The following is a 6,671-nucleotide window of genomic DNA, read 5'->3' on the forward strand; positions in this document are numbered from 1 at the left end:
AACAGGAAAAACACACAAACAAATGTCTGTTACGAATCATAGCGATCAGTAAGCAACATTGCAAAGGCATTTTTACAGGGCCATCCAGTTTGTTAGAGCCAGAGCACCACCTAGAGTTTTAGATGATATGGTAAAAAGAGAACAAGTGCTTTTTGGAAGGGCTTCCCTCAGTGTCTGATTCAAGGTGTTTTGGTGTTCCAGCTGTCCCAAGGATGCCTTTTGGTTTCCATGCACATGCTGTATCCTGTTTGTCATGAGCAAATCCAAAACGTCACAGAACCACTGTAAGCTGAGAGACTGTCGAATAATATAAAGTAAAAAAAATGGGACTTTCTAAGGGCAGACAGAGCACTCCCTGCACTTCGGCACTGCAGAGTTCCTAGCGACTCTTTGTTTCCTTCTACGTGTCCTCCATCCATAATTAGGAGATTTCCACACTGGGAGAATAAAATAAACATCTCACTTGCAATAAACACGGTAACCCTGACTAAGTAAATAATCATCTGCCCATGGGAGCACGTGCTTCAACTGTCTCACCCCCACCCCCAAAAGTTTAGTCTTGGAAAATAAATGATCAACATGAGAACTTAGGAACTGAATGTCTTATGGTGTGGGTTTAATGAGCCATGTCTCTCAATAGTGGGAAAAGGGGCAGAGGGCTGCAAGAAGGAATCACCAATGGTTGTGTTAATACTTGCACAGTGCACACACTACAAACTGATACAAACAAGGACTCGGAGTGAGTCACAGGCTGGGGGGTGGAGAGCAAGGTGCTGCTAGAAGTGATGCTGGCGACTCAACAGCTGGTGCTTTTCCATCTTGGTCAGTACTTAGGAGATGACCCAGGATGGTGCGGAGGGCACCGTGCAGATAAAGAAAGATGATTTATTAGGTGCACCCTTCCCTCTGTAGCCCTAGCTATAATACAAGTGCAACCTGTTGTGTTCACAGCATCCGCACAGAGAAGCTGGATAAAAACATCAAATGTTCTCACTGGAAGTTGCAATGTAACACTACCTTATTTCTTAGAATTCAGAACAATGACACACAAGAGCCAAAACCAGAGCAGCAAGACGCAGCAGGCTGCTCCCTAAAACAGAGAGGCACAACTGACTCCACCTTATTCTAGGCTGGCTGGCTACAGACTGATTGCTAGTCGCATGCTTCCCTGCAGAGCTCCTTAGGCTGGATGCAGGACCAGGAAACCCCCCTGCTCTTAAAGTGATAGCTTGCAATTTCAACAGAGTCCTCAATATGCCACACAACCACACTTCTGGAACCAGGTCCTGACATCAGTGTTGTGTATTTGGTTGTCATGGGTTTTGTTACTATGGCAACTGAGTTAGACTATTAAGGGATAGCTCAGCCGGTTTCAACCGGCTGAGTGAGCTCTCTGTATATCTGTAAATAAAATGGAGGTTTTGGTTAGCTGCCTGCTCTCTGGCCTCAAGTGATTGCTTCCTACACCGGCTGCCCCTAGGACATAACAATCAGGGCCGTCCTTAGGCATAGGCAGAATAGGCAGCCGCCTAGGGCACCACTAGGTCTGGGGGCACCGCTCTGCCGGGAGCCCGGACAGACGGGAAGCAGTGGAGCATGTAAGAGCAGGCTGCTGGGTCCTAGAGAGAGCCGAATGCAGCACAGGCTGAGGGAGGGGATTGGCTGCTGGGGTCTCTGGGAAGGGGAGGGGAGGGAGGAGGGGTTGGGGAAGGAGCTCACCTGTGAGTGTGACTCTTTCCCCCTGGCTGAAGTGAGGTGAGGCAGGCTCTGCAGCTCTGGAACCAGTATCCTTGTCCCCCATAACATCCATTCTTCTCCCCCCCCCCCGCCCCATGGAGCACCCCCTCCTTTCTCCCTCCTCCCCAGGAGCATCCCTCTCTCTCTCCTCCCTCCCCTCCATCAGGGCTGGGTTGGGTGAGGTGCTGGGGGGTAGGTGGGGGGAGGAGGCTGGCTGCCTGCTGAGGAATGAAAGTGAAAGTAACTCACTTCCTCGGCCAGGATTGGAATGTCACACGGGGCTGGGCTGGGGTTAGCCAGATGTGTGAAAAATCAGGACAGGGGATTGGGGTAGGGTGAGCAGATATCCCTATTTTATAGGGCCAGTCCCAATTTTGGGGTCTTTTTCTTATATAGGCTCCTTTTACCCCCCACCCCCTGTCCTGATTTTTCACACTTGCTGTCTGGTCACTCTAGGTGGGGGTAATTGGTGCCTATATAAGACAAAGCACCAAATATCGGGACTGGCCCTATAAAATCAGGACATCTGGATCCAGTCACCCTAGCTGGGGAGCGCCTCTCCCCTGGGCTGGCAGCTGCCAGCGATCCATCTCATCCGGAGGGAGCTGCACTGGGCAGGATTAGCTGCTGTGGCTCCATGGGTGACCTGTCCCTGAGATCAGATGCTGTGCTAACTTCACCATGGTCCGTAAGGCTGGTGGTGGTGCCCATTGGCGTGTGATTGGACCTGAGGGTTTGTTGCTGCTATTGCCACTCTGCACCCCAAGAGGTGGATTTTGGGGTCTACTGCAGCTGTTGGACCAGCAGGCTGGGGGGTGAGCCAAGCATGAAAGCAGTACTGTGTTGCCATTTAGATTGTCATTTAACAACTTTGTTTGCCAAAAATTCTTGCTAACAATCCTGAATCCAATTTCAATATTTTTTTTTTAAAAATTAATATCTTAGCCAAAAACAGAAAATTAAGTTGTTGACAATTATTAGTGACAGGTTTGGTTTGAGGCAGGGAGTGGGCCAGTTTTCATCAGAGAAACAAAAAATGTTTCCTATAGCCTGTTACTCCTGATAAGAGCCCTCCAACAACTGTAATATGCTCATCTCCTTACTAGTGTATAAAGCAGGGGTCGGCAACCTACGGCACACGTGCCAAAGGTGGCAGGTGAGCTGATTTTTGATGGTACGCAGCGGCAGGCTGAGCGGCTCAGCCCATCACTGCTCTGGGGTTCCAGCTGCTGCCCTATTGCCAGCTGGGATACCAGCCGCCGGCCGCACTCAGCACCTGCTGCTGGCCTGGGGACCCCCAAGGAACCCCAGACTGGCAGAGGGCTGAGCAGGCCAGCTGAACCACTCAACCTGCTGTCAGCCTGGGGTTCCATTCATTCAGCCGGCAGCGGGCTGGGGGGTTGAGTGGCTCAGTCTGCTGCCAGTCTGGGGTGCCGGCAGCACTCAGCCTACTGCTACTCTGGGGTTCTGGCTGCCGGCCCCTTGCCAATCAGGAGCCCAGCCGCCAGCCCCACTCTGCCTCCTGCCAGCCTGGGTGAGCAGAATCCCAGGCTGGTAGCAGGCTGAGGGGGGTTGGCGGCCGGGATCCTGGGTGGCAGGAGTTGGTAGTCAGAACCCCAGACCGGCAGCGGGCTGAGCAGGGCCTGGGATCCTTGTCTAGGGTTCCAGTCACCAGTCCCACTCAGCCCGCTGCCGGTCTGGGGTTTCATTTACTCAGCTGGTAGTGGCCTGAGCAGGACCTCAGATAATAATAGTTTATTTATATAATATAGACATAGAGAGAGACCTTCTACAAACATTAAAATGTATTACTGGCACGAAAAACCTTAACTTACAGTGAACTTGGCACACCACTTCTGAAAGGTTGCCGACCCCTGGTATAGACTGACCATATGTTGTACTAAGATTCTCCTGTTTGTTTGTTTGTTTTTCCTGTGAGTCAGTATAGCTTTTGCCAGCCCAGAAGTTGGGCAGCCAATGTTTTACATTTTCACAATGTTTTCTCCAACTTTCATAAAGTAAATACATAGTTAATATGAGTTAAAAAGGCCAGGGACACTTCCTTGTGAAGAATCTGTATAGCAGATCATGCTAGAGCTGTGAAAATGTCAGTTTTTGATGGAACTTTAGAGACAGTGATTTATCATGTATTTTATCATGTGAATGTGCTGCTAGTGCCAATGTCTTTCCAAACAAAAATAAGGCACAATAGGACTTCTGTAACATTTCTGTGCTATCTTAATCTAGATGAGATGATTCTGTGCTGACTTCATTTTGGTCACTTTGTGCTTTACCTAGCAGTAAAACTAGGGTTATATTTTCCCACTGTTTGGAAACCCAGCTTATTAAACTGATTTTGCAGCCAAAAAAGCCAGAAAGATTTGTTTTTAATTAAAAGCAATCTTTGTTTCAATACCTCTTCATATAAATTTCCAATAAAATTTTGACAAATTAAAAAAATTATATTATTTGCATCATTCTGTCAAATCAGAATTTTTTCTATAGGGCTACTTCTTTAGTGCTAGTGCATCAGCATTACAGTGTGCTTAATTAAGTTAAACTGGTTTTAATAACGTGAATGTGGCAAGTTTTCCAATACTGTATGCTTATATTTGTGTTGCTAAGAGCAGATTAGGCACAGGGGCACCAGTTTAATAATCTCACCTAGGGCACCATAAATCCTAAGGACGGCCCTGCCTGACATGCTCATCTAAGCCAGTTACAACAAGCGTGGCTGAATTGTGCCACCACACAATTGTTCCCACAACAGAGCCATATGTCAGTCATGGCTCCATATCCATGCTTTTCATGCTGCCGCGCCTGCCTATGTTTGATGAATGCATTCTGGGAAAATCTGGGCACCCATCCCATTTTACCTCGGCAGAAGACAGAATGTCTACAGAACACACACACACACACAGGCATCAGCAACACTTGATAAGCTGTAGAACTGAGGTCCTGACCAATTGTGGCTGTTCATACTCTCCTCTTGAGTTGCCTTTAAGAGCAAGTGCCACTTCAAAATCTTCTCCCCATTTGCACAACATTTCCCTGAGGAATAATACACCTTGACTGCTGGCACGTTTAACCCAGCTGGTATTACTGGGGAAATCCATTCTGTGGGAAACAGCTATCCTTACACAAACTGTCCAGATCTCCCAAGTAAAAGAGGGATACCCCCTGCTTGGCTCAGGTCTTATCTTCCACCAAATATTACATTTTTTAGAAAATGGCACCTCAGTCCCATGATGCTAGCTGATTCAGGGTCGTGGAGCTCAGGCTAACGGTTTGTTAATTGTGTCGTAGATGTTCGACTGGGACCCTTCCACCTTGCAGGGTCCTAGGGACTTAGATAGGAGATAAGGAAGCAGCCATGTGCATGCCCAGAGGCAGCAATTTAAGGGCGGAGTAAGTTTAGGCTCCTACAGGATTTGGTGGGAGTTTTGTGGATCACAGTGCAACCAGCCCTGGGACTTAGGTGCCCAAGTACCTTTTGTGGATGTGGGCCTATGTACGTAATCACTCTGATCCATATTTTTCTCCTCTCAAACCTGTAGAGCTAACACACCTATGGGGAAGTTCGCTGCATTCTGTCCCCGCTTCCACATCAATGAAATAAAACCGCAGTTTGTATAACTTCTTGTGATGGTGACAGCATAGCCAAAGCACAGCTCAATGACTCAAGAGCCAGTATGTGGATCTGGCAAAAATAGCAAGTTAGAAGATGTGTTAACTCATCCTTCGTCATCTAACTATTTGGGGAGAACAGCAAATCCTGTAACACTGTGGAGTCACTGGTTACCCTCTGCTAGGGTGACCAGATGTCCCGATTTTATAGGGACAGTCCCGATTTTGGGGGCTTTTTCTTATATAGGCTCCTATTAATCCCCACCCTCCTGTCCTGATTTTTCACATTTGCTGTCTGGTCACCCTACCCTCTGCAATATCCATAACCACACAATGTAGCTTTTGTGCTGTGAAAGGGGAGCTGAACAGCCAGCAGAGGGTAGCACAAGTTAGTAAATAAACCTATCCCTAGAGGAGATACCGCTGCAGTGATCAGAAGGGCTCCGAACCACTTGTTTAAAATCTGTGTCTACAAACCAGAAACTTAAAACTGAGAAACTTAATTATCACGCTTTGAAGAGGATTTGGAAAACAAAGATGAAAACTCACATTCATCGGCACTTCAAGTGCAGATCATTGCAGGAAACTAGAGTGAGGTGACAGACTTCATCACCTTTTACCAAAGTCATTAGCTCCCGTTTGACCAAGTGTCTTGTAATGAAGAGTCATTAGCTGATGGCTGGCTTGTGGCCTTAATGAAGTAACATGACGGTTTCAGTTCTGAGGGCAAAGGGTCCACCTCAAATAAACTAATGGCAGTGCTGAGTCAGATGGGGGTGTGGCCTTGACTGGAACACATGTTGAGAGGAAATGACGTGTCTCAGCAATACTGAGAGAATCTGGAGGGGACAGCGCAGGGGTGTTGGTACCAGAGTGTTTCATCTTTAGCTTAGTCAGTTGTACACCAGCCAGCCTGACTGAAAATGCTTCCACTCTGACAGTTGCCCTGGGGCACCTGAATGAGACTGGTTTCAGTCCAGTTCACGGTCAACAGAAGACCCACCCTCATATTTGACACCAGTTGAAATACTTGTGCAGAGACACCAATGTGGAGTAGTCATGGGGAAGTCTGGTCTGCCCTGGCCTCTTATGTAGCTACAGTGGGGACTTAAGCCTGTAGTGCTGTTAATCCAGTACCTCTCATTAGTCAACAAGAATTGATTACTGGTTTTAAAGAGAATTTAAGGACTGTCGTGCTTTCCTTTTATCCATAGTACAGATGGCCACCTCTAAAGCAACAGTCAACTAACTACACTCTTCTCTGTGTATCTCAGATTTGCTGACCTTCAGGGAAGGCTACAAGGTCT

Source organism: Mauremys mutica, chromosome 1 (assembly GCF_020497125.1).
Source record: "Mauremys mutica isolate MM-2020 ecotype Southern chromosome 1, ASM2049712v1, whole genome shotgun sequence".
Classification (NCBI taxonomy): domain Eukaryota; kingdom Metazoa; phylum Chordata; order Testudines; family Geoemydidae; genus Mauremys; species Mauremys mutica.